Source organism: Triturus cristatus, chromosome 12 (assembly GCF_964204655.1).
Source record: "Triturus cristatus chromosome 12, aTriCri1.1, whole genome shotgun sequence".
In the NCBI taxonomy this organism is placed as follows: domain Eukaryota; kingdom Metazoa; phylum Chordata; class Amphibia; order Caudata; family Salamandridae; genus Triturus; species Triturus cristatus.
In genome coordinates, this window is record NC_140595.1 from 77,599,110 (window position 1) to 77,618,740 (window position 19,631).

A 19,631-nucleotide genomic window follows, 5' to 3' on the forward strand; every position below is an offset into this window, starting at 1 on the left:
AGACATGGCTCTTGGCAGTAGCGGCCCGTGGAGGGAGTGCCGCGTGGCGGTGAGGCGGGGTGGGGGAGGGGCAGGGTGGGGGGTAGTAATCTCCGGCTCACGGCCGATCGGAGTAATGTAAACAAATAAATAAAAAAAACTAATTTCATTGCGCGCGCTGAAACGCCAAATGTGTTTCGGCGCGCAAGGTAATTCGTTTTCTTTATTTCTTTGTTTACATTACTTCGGTCGGCCATAAGCCAGAGTTCACTACCCCCACCCTGCCCCACCCACCGCCCCGCGGCACTCCCTCCACGGGCTACTACTGGCTCTTAGGCTGATCAGGTTGACCCTGCCAGTGCCTGGGTACCCTCATGGGTGAAAATAAACTTTCTACAATTCGACTGATATATTGATTGGTTGAATGCTGTTCACCTAAAATGGAAATTGTGATAGTTGCTTTTTTGGTTTATGCTTTCAGCCAACCTGTTCTTATTAGCCACCATCATTTTCAATGCTCAGCAGTGCTGGCCGGTAATTTTACCAGGGAAGGAGTGGAGGGGGGCACACAGGCACACATACACCTCACTCGCACCCATGCATTCACACACGCTCACACACCCATTCACAACACTCACTAACAAATACACATACATTCATACATACACACACGCATGCATGCACCAAACATAAAAAAAACGCATAACTTAACTATAGCTCTCTGAGAGGAAAGCATCGGAGGTCCCAGGAGGGTTGGGACTGCTGCTTTCCCTTATTAGCTGACCTTAGGTGAGCCAATGAGGGATGGGAGCAGTTCCAACCCTTGGAGGTCCCAGGAGGGTTGGGACTACTGCCTTCCTTAAGGTCAGCCAATGAGGGAAGGCAGCAGTCCCACCCTCGTCAGTGAGACTGCTGACCCCACCCCACTCTGTGATGAGATGTCAATGATTGACACTCAGCCCTGGGCACTTCAAGGCTTAAAACTGAAGCACCCAGGTCTGAGGCAATCTGTGACTACCCCTCATCATGAGGGGGAGAGCCTTGAGGCACTTTTTCCAGGTTGAGGTCATGCCCACAAGGCTGTGAAATCATCAGCCTGGCAAAGTTCAGCTCAGACAGCCAGTGTCCTGCGCATTTAACGCATGTCTAGCTCATGGCTGCCTGACCTGAACAAGAAAAGTGTCTCTCAGTCAGACCTCTGTTCAGCCTGACAGACACTCTCTTGCCTGGAAAAAGGTGGGGCGTGGCCCCTCAGCCCGTATGGATGGGCAGCTGCTGATAGTAAGGCTTTAGAGCACAACCGTACAATGTTGAAGAGATACTACAAGTCCCAGAATTCAAAATGCTACTTACTAAAAGCCCAGGCATGAGCCTCACACTCACAGTTTCGCCTTTGTTAGTCTGACCAACAATTATCTCTCCAGATCCTCAGTGATGAAGCGCCTACGGGCAATTCGGTTTCTGTTTATTTTTGTAGAGCTCTTCTTTTTCATCCACGTACTAAAGTAACTATTAAACTCAGCGCCTAATTTGTGCCGGCTGTTGCAGGTTTTGAATCCCCATACTCACACTGGGGGCCTGAAGTTATTTTTCATCATCAGACTTTGACTGAAACCAAGAGAGACAAAGATGGAAAAACGAGAAAGAAAAATGAAGAGAAAGATAGGAAAAAAGAGACAAAGGAATAGAGGAGGGTCGAAAAATAACCAGCAAGATTGAAATAAAGAGATAGGAAGTTTAGGGAAGTGGAAGAAAGAGGTAGGAGGTGGAAACAAGACAAGACAACGCTAATATCCGGCAGCCTTGGCGGCAATCTCTCAAAAAAAACTTTGGGCCACTGTGCGCTCACCTGCACGCATGCATGGGAGCGCACACACACACACAAGCACATTACAAATAAAGTATAGGTGGATAGATGGATAGATAGATAGATTTTTTTAGCACATGGTAAATGGTATGAAACTCCATGCAGGTTAATTGGAATCTTTTCGGACACTGACACAAAACACGATTCCCTGCACAGTAAAAGTTTTAGGGTTTGAAAATCAATTTGCTTCAATGGTAAAACACTTGGTTCGACAACATTTGAAGAAAGTGTGATGAATTTTGTTAGAGCACAAAGCTCTGATCCAAGGGTCAATGAGAAAAGAATGTATACGGTGAGTTCCATTTAGCCACCGGGAATGTGACTAATTTCTGCTACAAGGGTGACCTCTGGAGGCAAAGAGCAGAACAGAGCAGGATTCTGCTTCAGTAGATAAAAAAACATTCCTCAAGCCATAAATGTTAGCTTTATAGAGTGCTTAATATTAGTTTAGCATGACCCGAAGCACACAATCCATTTGTGCATGGAATGGGAAAGAGGGCCAAGTGATTAGCCCAATGTAGAACAATGTGTTCAAGGTGAGAAGACAAGAATAGGCCACTCTGGCTGCAGGGCTCCTGATTGAGCCTGGAGCCCCCCCCCCCCCCCTCCCCAGGTGCCTTGCAGGGAGGCCCCCTCAAGGTTCATTACGCCAGTGGGACTGGGACAAGAAATAGTCCAGGGCACCAAAATAAAACTGCCTCCTATTAGGGAATCAGATAGCTAAATAAGCACTGGCAAAGCCAATAAGCCTCACCTCTGGGACCTATTTATTTTGTCAATGGTTTTTAGCTATGCTGAACAGCATTCCTAATACTGTGCAGCATGTGTAAATAGGGAAAAAAGGGTTATTGTGTCATTTTGTAGGCACCATGTGTGCGTGTGCATATATAATGATGCAGACACTTTATTAGGTCGAGCCTGGGCAGTGCATGTGCTGCTGCGAGGCATGCAGTATCGGAGTATGGCTTTGAAGCCCACCCCACTCTCCGCCCATATTTTTATTTGACTTGTGTCATTGTCCTTCATAAACGCTGGCTTTCGAGTCGGTATTCGGCTTGTTAGTCCCTCCTTGGTGCTGCCTTGTCTTCATTTGTAACCTCCCATGAGGACTGGCCCTTTTACTTCGGTTGTTACACGATACGTCTTATTTATTCTGTAAGCGCTATTTTCTTTAGTGAGTTTCTCCTACTGCAGGCACAACGTGCTTTCCTCGCCATGCGCGCTTTCACTTTCAAGCAGCCCCGGACAATGGCGGCCGCTTCTTTGAAGTGAAATAAGTCTTGCATTTACAAGCGTTTGGGCTATTGTAGTTTAAACTCTCGTAAATGCGAGACCTATTGCATTGTAAATGCTTGTTTTTTATTTGCCGATCCAACTTGGAGCGGCAAATTGAAAAGAAAAAAGTGCAGAAGCAATATGGATCGCACAGGCGGGGGAAACAACACAGAGGACACAGGGCAGCAAACAGGCGAGAGTGAGAGCAACGTGGAGCTGGAAGGGAGTAGAAGCAGAGAGGAGAGAAAGCAAGGTGGGTGAGGAAGCAAGGTGGGTGAGGAAGCACAAGAGAGCAAGATCATCACAGAGGGGGTGGGGAGAAGTGCAGTGGTGAGAGAACAGTATGGAGAGCTGAAGAGAAGTACACTAGGAGGACATCTGGAAAATACATGCCCTCTCATTGAGTCCTTAAACAAAAAGAAAAAAGTAGCACCCGAAAGGTAGCAGTGGAAGGACGGATGTATGACGTTACAACGCATACTATTACAACGCATACCATTACAACGCATTTTTTACAACGCAAGTACTACTACAACGCATTACTTTACAACGAATACATTTACAACGCAAAACCTATTAAAATACTGAAAAGTGCTGTTACAACGAAATCTATTACAACGCATACCATTACAACGCGAATTTTTCTTTTTTTTTATTTAAAAGTACAATAAAATCTGGCACGGGATGCAGGGAAATTAGGGGTTTTAGGGTGGGGAAGTGTATTAAAATGTGGAGAATAACTGAGCGTAAATCTACTGAAATGCATTACCAAATTAATACTCGAGTATTAAAATTAATACTCGAGTATTAAAATTAATACTCAAAATCCCCAATAAAATTCCGTTTTCACACATTTGAAAGTTTAACAAAAATAACGATAGATTTAACAACAGTGCTTACACATTTTTATCATGATTACATCGGAAAGTAAGTAAACAGAGTAAAACAGAAGACACATACACATAGGCGCCATTTTAACCATCTCACTTGTAAAACTTGTCCTACAACACTTTCTATGAAAACAATACCAAAAGACATGTTCCAAAATGGATGCCAAAACGGAGCAAATGAGTGAAAACAATACATTTTAAAATGCATTTTTAAATTATCATTTTCCACAGTAAAATAAAGTATAAAAAAAAACACAACGAACGCAGTTTTTAAAATAATTAATAGTGACACAGAGTAAAACTTATAAATACCAGGAAGACACCATTTTGCAATCAGTTGATTATCAACTACCAGAGAGACCAGACGTCAAAACCTGACCCTCTGTCACCTCCACTGCGACCTCCTCAGAGAGAGCACTGAATTCCTTCGGAACAGCATTATTAGTAGACAACTACTAGTAAGTCAGTAAAATATTTTTATGCCATGGTTTTGCGTAAAATATGTCTGCTTTCCATACAAAATATATTTTAAAATTTTTATTATTAACTTTTAAAATGTACTGTTTCTAATTTGTTAACACAAAAAATATATACCAACTTAAAACAACTACTTTCTTTTCCTAAAACAGAAACTTGCTAAATATTGAGAATCAAGAATTGGTGTACCTATTTTTGCATCACCTCAAAGGAATCGACTCACCTTTACGATTGTGAAGGTAAATGTAATTTAATATAAAATATTTTACTTTAAAAATATATTTTTAGCATTTGCAAAAGTGTTGTATTGCAAAGGTAATTTTTTTTCCCCTCAAACACACTACATCATAAACGAAATTATACCATGGTGCAGGGGTAACAATTACTAATAGGACTTCAGTTAGGTACTACATGTGAAAAGCGTTTCAAGTTACTGAGGTAACTATTAGTATTCTAAGTCCCAGAATGTTCAGCGGTAGAGTAATTGAGTGATAGTGTAGGTGTATCCATTATTACTCTTATTTTAAAATGCATTCAATGTGTATTATGTTTTTTCCAGAGTAAATCGGTTACAAAAAAATAACTATATCCTGTAGCAAGCATTACCTTAAAGGCACGAGAACAAACAACAACTGAAAAAGGTATTTTACATTATGAGTATTATAATTTCCACAATTTAATAGTCATTCCTTTTGCTATTGTTACTCGACTAAAGTGCAGAAATAGAATAACTGATGGATAGTGTAGAGATACAATTTACTATTCCAACTCCAGGAAGGTGCAGCAGTAGGGAAAGTGTTGGATGGTGTAGGGGTAAATTTCTCTATTTTAACTCCAGGAAGATGCAGTGCTTAGGAAAGTGTTATGTAGCATTAGTTATATTCTATGTCAAAATTTCCAAAACATAATCTGAATTTAAATTTTAAAACAACGTTAATTTTTTTTTTCCTCTTTTTTTTCCCAAAGACAATTGTTTTTTTCGTTCCTGCAAGATTCTTTCCATCACATACGTTACAACTGCAGCCAACAGGCCAATTCAACTTTAAAAGCCTCACCAAAAAAAGCAATTTAAAAAAAACAAGGTATTGTTATACAGCATTGTTTTTAAACCTTCAATATGTTAGACTAACCATTTAATTGTTAATGTAAATAAAACCCAAAATAATTAAAAAACAGTTGCAGTTTGAAGAATTTCTGATCAGAACTCCATGAAGGTGCATCAGTAGGGAAAGTGTTGGATGGTGTAGGGGTGTAATTTACTATTCCAACTCCAGGATGGTGCATCAGTAGGGAAAGTGTTGGATGGTGTAGGGGTGCAATTTACTATTCCAACTCCAGGATGGTGCATCAGTAGGGAAAGTGTTGGATGGTGTAGGGGTGCAATTTACTATTCCAACTCCAGGAAGGTGCAACAGTAGGGAAAGTGTTGGATGGTGTAGGGGTGCAATTTACTATTCCAACTCCAGGAAGGTGCAACAGTAGGGAAAGTGTTGGATGGTGTAGGGGTGCAATTTCCTATTCCAACTCCAGGAAGGTGCAACAGTAGGGAAAGTGTTATGTACTATATATTAAAATGGATTTAATTTTTGCAAAAAGTTATTGTCAATTTGCATATCTCTTCAAAGTTAAGTTTTCTCATTTTTTCCTTTTATCACTTTTGCAGACAATTGTTTTTGTTTTACCATTGAAATCAACACATAAGTGTCCACTCCAGGGGGACATACATCCCTACTCCAGCCTACAGGCCATCCCCACTTAAGAAGACTCACCAAGAAAACCAATTTAAAAAAAAAAAAGGTATTTTTACACAACATTATAAGGTGCATCAGTAGGGAAAGTGTTGAATGGTGTAGGGGTGCAATTTACTATTCCAACTCGAGGAAGGTGCATCAGTAGGGAAAGTGTTGGATGGTGTAGGGGTGCAATTTACTATTCCAACTCCAGGAAGGTGCATCAGTAGGGAAAGTGTTGGATGGTGTAGGGGTGCAATTTACTATTCCAACTCCAGGAAGGTGCAGCAGTAGGGAAAGTGTTGGATGGTGTAGGGGTGCAATTTACTATTCCAACCCCAGTAAGGTGCAACAGTAGGGAAAGTGTTATATACTATATATTAAAATGGTTTTAATTTGTGCAAAAAGTTATTGTAAATTTGCATATCTCTTCAAAGTTAAGTTTTCTCATTTTTTCCTTTTATCACTTTTGCAGACAATTCTTTTTGTTTTACCATTGAAATCAACACATAAGTGTCTACTCCAACCTACAGGCCATCCCCACTTAAGAAGACTCACCAAGAAAACCAATTTCAAAAAAACAAGGTATTTTTACACAACATTATAAGGTGCAGCAGTAGGGAAAGTGTTGGATGGTGTAGGGGTGTAATTTACTATTCCAACTCCAGGAAGGTGCAGCAGTAGGGAAAGTGTTGGATGGTGTAGGGGTGCAATTTACTATTCCAACTCCAGGAAGGTGCATCAGTAGGGAAAGTGTTGGATGGTGTAGGGGTGCAATTTACTATTCCAACTCCAGGAAGGTGCATCAGTAGGGAAAGTGTTGGATGGTGTAGGGGTGCAATTTACTATTCCAACTCCAGGAAGGTGCATCAGTAGGGAAAGTGTTGGATGGTGTAGGGGTGCAATTTACTATTCCAACTCCAGGAAGGTGCAGCAGTAGGGAAAGTGTTGGATGGTGTAGGGGTGCAATTTACTATTCCAACTCCAGGAAGGTGCATCAGTAGGGAAAGTGTTGGATGGTGTAGGGGTGCAATTTACTATTCCAACTCCAGGAAGGTGCAGCAGTAGGGAAAGTGTTGGATGGTGTAGGGGTGCAATTTACTATTCCAACTCCAGGAAGGTGCATCAGTAGGGAAAGTGTTGGATGGTGTAGGGGTGCAATTTACTATTCCAACTCCAGGAAGGTGCAGCAGTAGGGAAAGTGTTGGATGGTGTAGGGGTGCAATTTACTATTCCAACTCCAGGAAGGTGCATCAGTAGGGAAAGTGTTGGATGGTGTAGGGGTGTAATTTACTATTCCAACTCCAGGAAGGTGCAGCAGTAGGGAAAGTGTTGGATGGTGTAGGGGTGCAATTTACTATTCCAACTCCAGGAAGGTGCAGCAGTAGGGAAAGTGTTGGATGGTGTAGGGGTGTAATTTACTATTCCAACTCCAGGAAGGTGCAGCAGTAGGGAAAGTGTTGGATGGTGTAGGGGTGCAATTTACTATTCCAACTCCAGGAAGGTGCAGCAGTAGGGAAAGTGTTGGATGGTGTAACTGTTATATTTTAGGTTTTTCATTTAATTTTTCAGACTAATTTGTTTTTCTTCTCTTCTCTTTTCAGATAATGTCTAGTCTGGAAGCTGCAAAGTATATTAAATCCAGGAAGGGCAAAAATGTATTAAACCATGGAGGATACATATATAGTAAGGAAAGAATAAGTTTAACTAGAAATCATTGGAGGTGTGTGCAATACTACACTACCCATTGCAGTGGCAGAGCGGTTACTGTTGATAATTTAGTTGTGAAAACCACTGAACATAACCACTCTGCCTCTGCAATGGAGGTAGAAATTAGAGAAACTGTGAACGAAATGAAAGCTATTGCAAGCACCTCCAATGATTCTACAGGATCCATTTTAAGAGAGGTTGCACAGCATGTCCCCAGTCATGTTGCTAGTAACATGCCTATAATTCCTAATTTGAGAAGAATTATTCAAAGACAAAAGCAGGCAAGTAACATTCAATTATCTGCACCACATTCTTTCTCTGACATTAGAATTCCACATGATCTTTCTATTTCTTTTTCTGATGAACCTTTCCTTCTGCATGACAACGAAAACCCTCAGAAACGAATTCTCATTTTTAGTACCCCACGTAACCTTGCTAAGTTAGAAAGTAGTGAAATTTGGATGATGGATGGGACGTTTAAAAGTACACCCCATCCTTTCACTCAAATTTACACTATACATGCCAAAATTAACAATAGTGTAATTCCCTTAGTATACAGTTTGCTACCTGATAAGACTTCTGCAACATACACTGAACTTTTATCAGTGATTAAAAGTAAAACATCTCAAAGTCCTTGGAAAATAATTATTGATTTTGAATTGAGCATGATCAATGTGATCACTAAAACGTACACGGATACCCAAATTCAGGGATGTTTTTTTCATTTTTCCCAGGCATTTTGGCGTAAATTACAAAAAACATCCCTAGTTGCAGAATATTCTCGTGATAGCAAACTGCAATTTGAACTAAAAAAATTAACTGCACTTTGTTTTGTTGCTCCCGATAGTGTGGACGAGTACTACACTGCAATTATAGAATCTGTTTATTACACGAGTAACGAAGAAAAATTGGCACCCATTCTAAATTATTTCGAGGACACATGGATTGGACACCTAAGCAGATCGGGTCGCAGGAGGAAGCCACGATTCCATGTGGAGTGGTGGAACTGCTACACGAGTTGTTTAGAGGGAGAAGCAAAAACAAACAATGCCATTGAGGGATGGCATAACTCCTTCAACCACACAATTGGCAAACCTCATCCAAACTTCTACTCTTTTTTGGAAACTTTGAAGAAGGAGCAAAGTTTTCAAGAAATGAGAATAGCCCAAACACTCGCAGGTAGTCTAAACCCACGAGTAACAGTCAAAACAAGGGAAATGTCTGAGAGACTATTGGCTATTGTACAACAATTTTCGTTGTGTGTGGCTATAGATTACCTGGAAAATCTTTCTAACATTCTTTCTTTCTAAATTTTTTTTTTTACTTACTTTCCTGCTTTGCTTCAAATTTAAAAAAATTTCAAATTACAATTGGCATTCAATGTATTTTCTAAAAATTTTTTCAAACAAACAAGTCGGGTTTTTATTTTTTTTTCAAAATCTTCATTTCTAGCACAACTACCAATGTCAACAAATTTAGTTTCCCATAGTATTTGACCAATTTTTCAACATCCGAACGCCATTAATATAATTACACAAAACTTCGTTTTTAATTTCCGACCTAAAAAATCACCAAAACTCAAACCAATCTAATTTGTACATGTCAAGCCATAATCCAAAATGCACATTGCTGCATAATCACCAATTTTTATTCAATCATTTTCTCCAAAAATTTACGAGTACGCTATTTTTTTTCACTTAGAAATGAAGTTCAAAATCCCTTTTTTTAGTTCCGAAGTAAAGAAATAAACTTTGTGAACAGTAACTTTTAATTTTTAAACAGTTACATACATTTTTTAAATAAACAAATAACTTTCCGCGACCCGACATAGGCATGCATTAATGACATTATTGTGGACATGTTTAAAAACATTTAAAACATCAATTAGTTTTCCCGCAACCTCTCCTTATTCTTTCCTCACTATATATGTATCACTATTAAAGGTTTAATATATATTTTAAAGTGAAAATATTTCCTACCTGGACGCAGATCAGCTTCCTGCTGCTTCCTCCTCCGATGCTCTTCAAAATGGCGCATTACGTCGACGCTCACGTCATTACGTCATCGCGTGCATCAATATTTATAACGGACTACTTTATTTAACTATTATGTAAATAAATGTTTTAAAATGTTAATAAAATATTTATATGTTTTCTAAAAATTGTTAAATGCATTGCATAATTAAATAAAAATATGGTTTATTTTTTTATGGATTTTTAAATAAATAAATATTTTGAAAAGATTATTTGTTTACTGTCATTATTTTTTAAATTGTAATTTATTCATTAAAAATGTACCTTTTTAATTGTAAATTTACTAAATATGTTCCTTACCTCGACTCTATTGTCTTTTTCCTTCAAAACTTGCTCTTGCTTCTCTTTCTGATTCTTCTTTTCTTGTTCCGCGGGTTGTATATTCTGAAGCTGCCAAAATAAATGAAGGACAAATTATCTCATAGACTTCAATGCAAAAGCGTGGGAATTTTTTTTTCAAGTAAGTTATTTTTTTCCTGGGATTTTTTCTTAAGGTATTATTATTTCTGAAATTCATTTCTTATTACTCTTTTAATTTTAATTATTATTATTTTTTTTAAAAAATTTCTCTAATTTTTAAATACAATACTCCAAAAGTACTCTTCCTTTTTTAAGACAAACATTAAACTTTATATAAGTAACTTAAAAATACTCTAGTATTAATCTTTCTTAAAACTAATTTTTGCTTTAATTAACTGTTAATAATTTTAAATAATTGTTCTAGTATTAATATTTAATAATAATCCTTTTTTAAATTTTATTTACATATTTAATTTTAAATAAAATTACTCATTTATTAATTCCTCAAATTAGAATTCTATTATTATTAATATTAATACTCTTTTATATTTGAAAAATACTCAAGTACTAATATTTTGTTAAACTACTCACACTTATATTTTTAATTTTATAATAAAATATACTTTTTCTATTTTGAAAAATACTCAAGTATTAATTTAACTTAAAAATACTCTTTTAAATTAGAAAAATACTCAAGTATTAATATTTAGTTAAACTACTCACACTTATATTTTTAAATTTAAATTAAAATATACTCTTTCTTTTTTGAAAAATACTCAAGTATTAAATTAACTTAAAAAATACTCTTTTATATTAGAAAAATACTCAAGTATGAATATTTTGTAAAACTACTCACTTGTTTTAAATTTATATATTTATTTAAGTAAAAATTCCAAAATTAAAAAATGCGTTGTAATAGTATATGCGTTGTAAAAGTACTTACCATATAATATCATGCGTTGTAATAGCATTGCGTTGTAAATGCATGCGTTGTAAAGGCATTTTCAAAGAATGCGTTTAATGGTATATGCGTTGTAAAAGTACTTACCATATAATAGCATGCGTTGTAAAAGCATGCGTTGTAAAAGCTTTTGCGTTGTAAAAAATGCGTTGTAATAGCATTGCGTTGTAAAAGTTGCGTTGTAAAGGTAGTTCCCCGGAAGGACACATAGGTGCATCCATGCTCTAGGGGTAGGGCAACACCAGAAAAGGAAGCTAGCAAATAAGTCAAAATCAAATGAATGTGATAATGAAGCCAACTCATTGTAAGCAATGGGCGTACTCTAGGCTCACTGTAAGCCGATAATTTGACTCACAGCAGCCAGCGCAAGCGCCGTCTAGTAGTAGACAAGTAAAAAGAGGGATGTCACAGGAAGGTGGGGCAGGACAATTTCCAAAACATCAGTGGTGTGCAGTGGGGGAGCAGTAGGAGGAAGGGAGGCGAGAGACAGGGTTATTAAGGGAGGAGAAAGATGATGTTCCTACGGTGCGCAGAACGACTACACGAACCAGAGATTGTAAGACACCATTCCATTTAGTAGCCAGCATCTAGAAAAAGCAACCGCAAGCTGGTAATGTTCTATTCCATATGGTGTCAACAGTAGCTACAGGCTTGTAATCTCCTCTTCCACCTGGTAACCAAATACTTCTCCTTACTATGAGAAATCTGCAGTCAAGAAGCACTTTTAAAGCCAGCTTGTAAAATGGACAGGTTCACTGAAGGCAGCGTGACTGCCGCGTGGGAAAGCAAAACAACTAAAAGAGGAGCTTCGCAGACAGCAGTGGTTAATTTGTAAAAAACATAAGTGCCGCAGCACTCGTCAGGAGGCAGCTTGCACCAGCCCATTTCTCTTGTTGGTGGTGCCTAAGACAGAACCAACCAATAAACATGAAATTGGGGGGTAGATGTGGCGTAATGGTCAGAGCTGATCAACATCCTGTGATTCTGGGCAAATCACTTGATGTCCCTGTACCTAACAAAAATGGAACTGTCCTTCACTGTTGCTCATGAAAACCGCTGGTGTTGATGATTAAGTGCTGGTGCTGAGCACCAGAAACCACCGGCTCAAATTGAGCACTGGCAGACAGACTGTGTTTTGATCAGTTTGACAAAATAACAATGCTTCACATGTAAGTGCCCTCAAATCTTGGGAGACAGAGTCCGTTTAGGAGAGAGACAGCGGGTGATGAGTAGAAGAAGGTAGGAAAGTGACATGCACTTAAATAAAGTAAGGCTGAAGGCCAGGGGATAACTGAGGATGACTGGGGTGGGGGAAGAAGTAGCATGTCTTCACTTCCTACAATAGCAGGCAAACACCAAGTGGGTGCTTGCTACTGCTCGGGGCACTGTGTGACTGGCACCATGTGTTACATTATATGATATTATCGACTCTCGGTCAACCGGTATCACTGGCATTGGTAAATTCAGGGGATGCCGTCTGTTAAATGTACATGCTGCACTCCTGTTTAGTAATGTAGCCAGCGGCAAAATAATATTAAAACACTGGAATGTTGGGAGCTCCATTGAAGACAATGGAGGGCTCACTGCTTCTACGGGCCGGTAAAGGCCCGCAGAGCAACATTCCAAGGTTTTACAAAGGCCTCTCGGAGCTCGAGGGGATTTAAATCTATACATTTTTAATGGCTGGTATAAGCCTGGAGCTCCAACATTCCAGTGTTTCTTTGTTCACAGTTGTGGCTGTGAACAAAAGCGTCAGTGAGCCTGAGGGGATTTCAATCCCCTCACGCTCCCTGAAGACTTAGTTTTATTTGTTAGAACATTCTGCCCTCTAGTGGCAGAATGTTCTAATAGCCTTATAGCCCTTCGCAGCAGGGCTATACCGGCTATTAAAGTCGTCCCTCACCCTTGTTATAGTCCTTCGCCTTTGGCTCGGGCCTTTAACGCGGGAGCGGGCCTTTAATAAGCGTTATAGCCCACTACGGCGAGCTATAAGGCTATAGTAAAACGCTTGTTCATGATCTTACCTGGATTTTCTATGCATAGCAATTGACCAGTGACGTCTGTGCGATACAAAATGCACTGTGAGCAGCAACAGAACACTTAAAGGTCTATTAAAAACAAGAACGCCTTTCCTTGTAACATCTATTCCTAATTTTACTGTACTCAGTTTTTCCTAATATAATACGCAGTACTGATGAAAAGTGTACTCTAAGCTTTTCACTATAGGTACAACCAATGCACCAAACCACAAAGTACTTGCAAAATGAGAATCCTGCAGCAGCAGCAGCAGCAGCAGTAGAGGGGTAAAAGCATAAGTGTTAGGTGCGTAAAGTAAACATTAAATTAAAAGTGAATAAGAGGGATGTGGAACACAGAGGCGCGGGGGAAATTAAGTCAAGGTGGGGCCGGACTGGGAACCTAAAGCAGCCCTGGAAGTTTTGTCGGACCAGCCCCTGGGTGAGGGGGGCGTGGAAGTGTGAAGCACTGCTGCTTTTGTTAGTGGTGGCCGATATTGTGGCACCGCTTCAAAACTGGCCCTCAGTAACAATACCGGCCCCCACCGCTGCAATATCGGCCTCCACCTTTCCAGCCTCCCGGGGAAACGCCTGATGCCAGCTACGGCCAGTCCGGCACTGAGTCTAGGGCAGGGAGCAATACACACAGAGGTGAGGCTGAAAAAGAGGGCTGGGTGGGGAGAGAGCAATATTCAGGAGAATGTCAGCAGGAGGGAACAAAGAAAAGCCAACAGGGGAATGTAATGACCAGGGAAATGGAAGTGAGCAGATGCCAAGCAGCAAGTCACATAGAGGCGCAAGACAGAAAAAGAGGGCTGGGCAGGGAGAGTGCACTTTTTATGAGAAAGTGAACAGGATCAAAGAGCGATTGGGAATAAAGGTATGCACAGGCCCAGGAAAGAAAGAAAAGGAGGGGGCACAAAAGGCCGAGCACAACATGGAAGGGCATGAGGATGAATAGAGCAACATGAAACCATAGAGTGGGGAAGAGAAGCACAATAGGGACACGGCTGGAAAAAACATGAACTCTTGTGGAGTGCATGGAAAAATGTAGCAGTTGAAGGACACATGTAGTGCATTCATGCTCCTGAGGATGGACAAACACAAGAAGAGGAGGGAATTCTGCGGCAGCGGACCAATAACAAACAAGCAAATCAGAGTGACAATGAAGTCAACTAATGGTAAGAAATGGGCGGCATCTAAGCCCACTGTAAGTTAACACAATGTCTTGAAGTGACAGCGCGTGTGCTGTCTAGGTGAGAACTAAATATGGCCCACATTTGTAAATAAGGCTAGTTTTGAACTTGTAAAGTCACCCTGTATACGTATTTTGCAACATACAGGAGTCTGCATTATTTTGTGTTTATTGCAGGCAATGTTTGTGGTTGTATCAGGGAAATCAGTCATAAAAAACTGGCCCACCTGACTATAAAACAGGCCCACAAACTGCTAAAATAACAGCCCACACACTGATCTATAAGATCAGCACATTGGGCACTACCCTGCTCATTGCCCTATAGGCCAGTCCAACCCAAGACCAACATCATTGCCAAAAATCTTTCAGCGGAATAGCGGAGGCACCAATACTTTTCCTCACACAATGCAGGTGATTTTCATGAAATGATGCATATTACACTAAAGTTAACAATTGTCCGCGTAAAATTGTATGCAAGGGCATACGTATATAAAACATTGTAAGGAAAAACAGCAGAGAATGTCTTAAGGCCAAGGCATACACATATTTCACAGTTCCAGTGACATCTGCTCCAACTAAGCTTAAATAAACATTATGCAAAAAATCTTAAAGGACAAAATAATTGTAATAAATGACAACCAATAGCCAGGAATTGCATGAGATATCACTTGTATTAAAAAACAAATCTGCAGGCTCTAGACGGCACAGCGGTCGCACCAGTTGTGAATAGTAGATAAAAATGAATTGAAGGTAGAGGCTATAGACATCCGCACCTGACAAGTTTAGTATATCTACGTTTAGCGTGCCAGTACGAAGAACCAAGAAGCACTCTCCTCTATGCTCCTCACCTAGGAATAAATTCCTATAACAACACAAAAAGCAAAATGGTTCTGCGCTTTCAAAAGTAATGACAAGACAGTGTCCAAAGCAGTGAGCACACAAGAAGGTGTTGGTTTCTTTGCAGGGTTGTTCTTTCTTGAGTTTTAAAATTCAAAAGACCCTAGCCGACGCATTTCGTCTCACACAGAGACTTCTTCAGGGCTATAGAAAAGACACACATATAAATACAATTTAAAACCAAATTCTTATGCATATTAATGACAATTTTTCAATCATAGAGAAACATATTTACGAAATTGATATACAAAACATCATGTCATCATTAAAAAATATGGTTCAATCCAATGTCAATTTAGTCTACAATTTAGGCCTATTTACAATTATTATCACAATGGAGACAATCTCATTATTGTTTAAAATGTTCAATTCATAACATTTTGTTGAAATACAAAAGGTGGTATAGAAAAACATTTTTGGAAGAAGGAATTCTCACAATAATTGTTAATGTCATACCTTATTCAAGTCACAAAAGAACGTATCCAAAAATGATGACTGTTTCAACAGAATGTTCTGGTTTCCATGTTCAAAAGACTTTTATACAGTATGCATTAACTAGAACCATAGATATATGTAAGCTCCGACAGGTACTCAGACATCTCCAATGGCGACTCACGCTTGGATGTGTACAGGGCTGTATAGTGAGATACGAAGGTGGAGAGTAGAATGCGTATCGTGCTGATTGGTGCCATCAGGGGCCCTGACCTCCAGTATGTGGCTGGCGCAGCGCGGGGGCGGACCAGTCCCGCCAGAAATCTGCCGGGTCTCTCCCCCTCCACATACGCTGGTGCAGCAAAATGCTTGCCACGAAAGTGGACTTCCCTCTCAGCAGTGACCTTGAACTCAGTAAGTTTGGTGCGGTAGTCAAGTTGTGCCATGGGATCATCCAAAAAATTAGGGGCAGTCTCTAATACGTGCAGGGCACGTTCCAGGGAGGTCAGCGTGGTGCGAAACGAACACAGAACCCCCGAGCCCTTAGAAATACACACACCCCGCATGGTGGCCTTGAAGGCCTCCCACACCGTCGCCACGCAGTCCACCGACCCCTTATTCCGATCTATAAATTCTGTGATCTCTTGGGCCATTTCCGTCTTAAAAAGTTCGTCTAGGAGAATATTAGGGTGCATGCGCCATGGAAGAGGAGCGCCGACCAATCCAGTTCTAGCCAGGGTGATCAGCACGGGCGCATGATCCGAATAGGTACGAAGCAAGTGTCGTGCACTTAGCAGTGAGGATCCCAGGCCTCTGGATAGTAGCATATAATCTAACCTAGCCCAGGTGGAATGCGGCGCCAACCAGTGTGTGCCTTCCTGCGCATCTGGGTGAATGCGGCGCCAGGCGTCAAGCAGCGAATGATGATCCATTAAGTCAGAAATGTAGGCCTGAGAGCGAGGGTGCTGTGTAGTGCCTGCATTAGATCGATCCAGAGCAGGGTTCAGAGTGACGTTAAAATCCCCTCCCCAGATCAGGTGAGTGGATCCTATATCCAGTATGACTTCCCACAGGGAGATAAAGTGTGCGGGTTCGTCAGTGTTGGGCCCATAGGAGGATGCAATGGTGATGGTAGCGGCTCCCACCCGTCCCCACACGACACAGAATCTACCCTACACATCAGTTTTTTCCCCTAGAGGCACAAATGGAGTGTGTTTCTTAACTAATATGGCTGTTCCCCTGGAATATGTTGAATATGAAGAAAAAAGGCTGTAAGCCGCCCATCTGGATGTGAATGTAGGTAAGCGATGGGGATCTGTGTGGGTCTCCTGCAGCAATGCAATGTGTACCTGATGGCGATCGAGGTAGCCCAGGACCTGTCGACGCTTACGTGGGTCCCCCAACCCCCGTATGTTCCACGTCAAGACATTGACCCTACTATGCGGGTCTCTCTGTGCAAGCTTCTCCCCTTGTACCATCACACGGGGCGGGCACCAGATACTAGGTCTAAGCATATCTCGCAGCCGAGCCTCAGAACCCTGCTGCCCATCCCCTCCCACGCCAGTAATATGTCGTACCGCTGACCCCAGGACCCAGCACGGGGATTGCAAGACGTCAATTCCAAGTGTGTAAGAGTGTGTGTTCCGATGTCCAAGTGTGATTTTGCATTTACATTTCCCCCCCTCCCATTCCAGCCGACTTCCCCAACTCGTCGGAGGAGTCCCTCCCTACAAACTGGTCCCATGTCAGTGGTTCTACGTCATATCCCTCCCCCTCCCACCGCGACAGCCCAAACCAGACCCTTCCCATCCCCTATAACAAACATAACTAGTGTTGTGGGGTATTCCCTCTCCGGGAGACACCAGTGAGCTGGACCTACCCACCCCTATCCCAATATTGCACCCACTGCACCGCCACCATATTGGGCGAGGGGCATAAGTGGTGCGGGGGGGAGTGCCAAGGCAAATAGTAGCATCGATGCCCTTGCCAGGACGGCATGAATATTGGGTAGAATTACGAGTGAGGCCCTTGGTTTCTATGCCCTCCTGCCCCCTTCAAGTTCAAAGAAAAGCCAAAAGACTGGGATAGCACCCACCACAGTCAAGGCAATCGTCCTGTGAGTTCAGCCAGTCTATATCTTCAGCTGGAAGAAGGCATGAGCAAAGGAGAGAGAAGAGAGCGAGGAGGATCAACATGGCAACGTCACTCATCAGTCAGGAGCAGAAGTCGGAGACCGGGATCCAGACCGCGCCACGGGGCTGCGCCGATGCGAAGCCGCAGGCTGCTGTTCTTTCAGGAAGTCCTCCACCTGCTGTGGATTGCCAAAAAAGAAGGATTTGCCCTAGTGCGTGATTTTGAGCTTGGCAGGATATAGCATGGAATAGGGAATTTCTCGCTGTATGAGCTTCTTCTTCACTCCTGTGAACTTGCGGTGGGCCTCTTGCACCGCCTGGGTAAAGTCCAGATAAAATGAAATGGTGGTGTTTTCGTGTAATATCGGCTGTTTCTCCCGGGCCAGGCGCAGTAGGGTATCACGGTCCCTGTAATTTAAGAACCTGATAATGACAGGACGCGGCGGAGCCCCCGGGACCGGACGCGGCCCCAGTGACCGGTGGGCGCGTTCCACCACCAGCTGCGGAGAGAAGGAGTCCCGTCCAAAGGTGTCGGTCAGCAGGCGCTCAATGAATTCCTCCATGCGTCCCCCACCACTGGACTCCGCAAGGCCAATCAGGCGGACATTATTCCTTCGAGAACGTGCCTCTAAGTCTTCATTCTTCTCCGCAATTACCTTAAGTAGGCGATCCATCTGAGACATCTTGGCCGCTCCGATCCCGGCCCCATCCTCCAGTTCAGAGATGCGCCCCTCCGCCTCCTTCAGGCGTTCCCCGTGTTGGTCCAGCCGGTGCACCACCTCATCCAGACGATTGTTCATACCGTCAATCTTGGCATCGATGGAGGTGAGGCTCTTCCGCACGTCCACAAGAAGGGCTTTCCAGTCCATCTCGGGCTCGTCCCCAGGTTCCATGGTCACCTCATCCGCAGAGTGTGCGCGTGCTGCTTTTTTTGGGGGGGGGCATTGAAGTGTAGCGTGGACTGCTTAGAGTCTGTTTTCCCCATGTCGCCGGAGTGCGCTAGTCCGGACCCCCCAGGCAGACCCCCGTATGAGCTGCGGTGCCCAGCTGGCACAGTATGTCCCGGACACAAGGGCCCAACAACAGTCCGTAGGTGTCCCAGCGCCACCCGGCTCACCCCGTCGCTAGTCTCCGATGGGGAAACCCGGAGCCAGCTCACCCAGCGTCTGGAGCGTAGGTCGCCCAGATAGTTAACCAAGGTGCCACGCCACTGTCAGGCGCGATCAGGGTCCGCAGCGCCTCCAACGACCTCCGCCGTGCAGCCACCTCCAGACGGAGCACCCACCGCTGCGAATGTCTCCGACCACCAGGCAAGGCCGAGTGCCAGGGTCCCCTCGCAGCCCCCGCCCCAGCACCCTCCGGTAGAGGGAAGCGAGACGGCAGTGCTCCTCTCCGCGATCAGGCAGTATTACCCCGCAGTGTTCCTACCAGTTCTCCAGATGCGTCGTTCTTGCACAGCACCCGGATCTTAGTTCAGGTGAGAGCTGACTAATATGGCTACAGCGCCAGCTCCGCGACCCAAAATGGCGCCAATGCTGCACAGTTCAACAGCGCTCCAATCGTGAGTCTTCAGTGTTCGTCCCCGGGGCGATCTCCAGCCCCAGTAACCACACTCCAGGCCCCAGGAAGGGGGGGGTGAGGGGGCACCTCACCAGCAGGCGGTCGAGAACAGGAACAGCAGCGGACCCAGGCCGGCGCCTCGAGCAGGGCCCAGCAGGCCTTGCGGATCCCCGGTGTA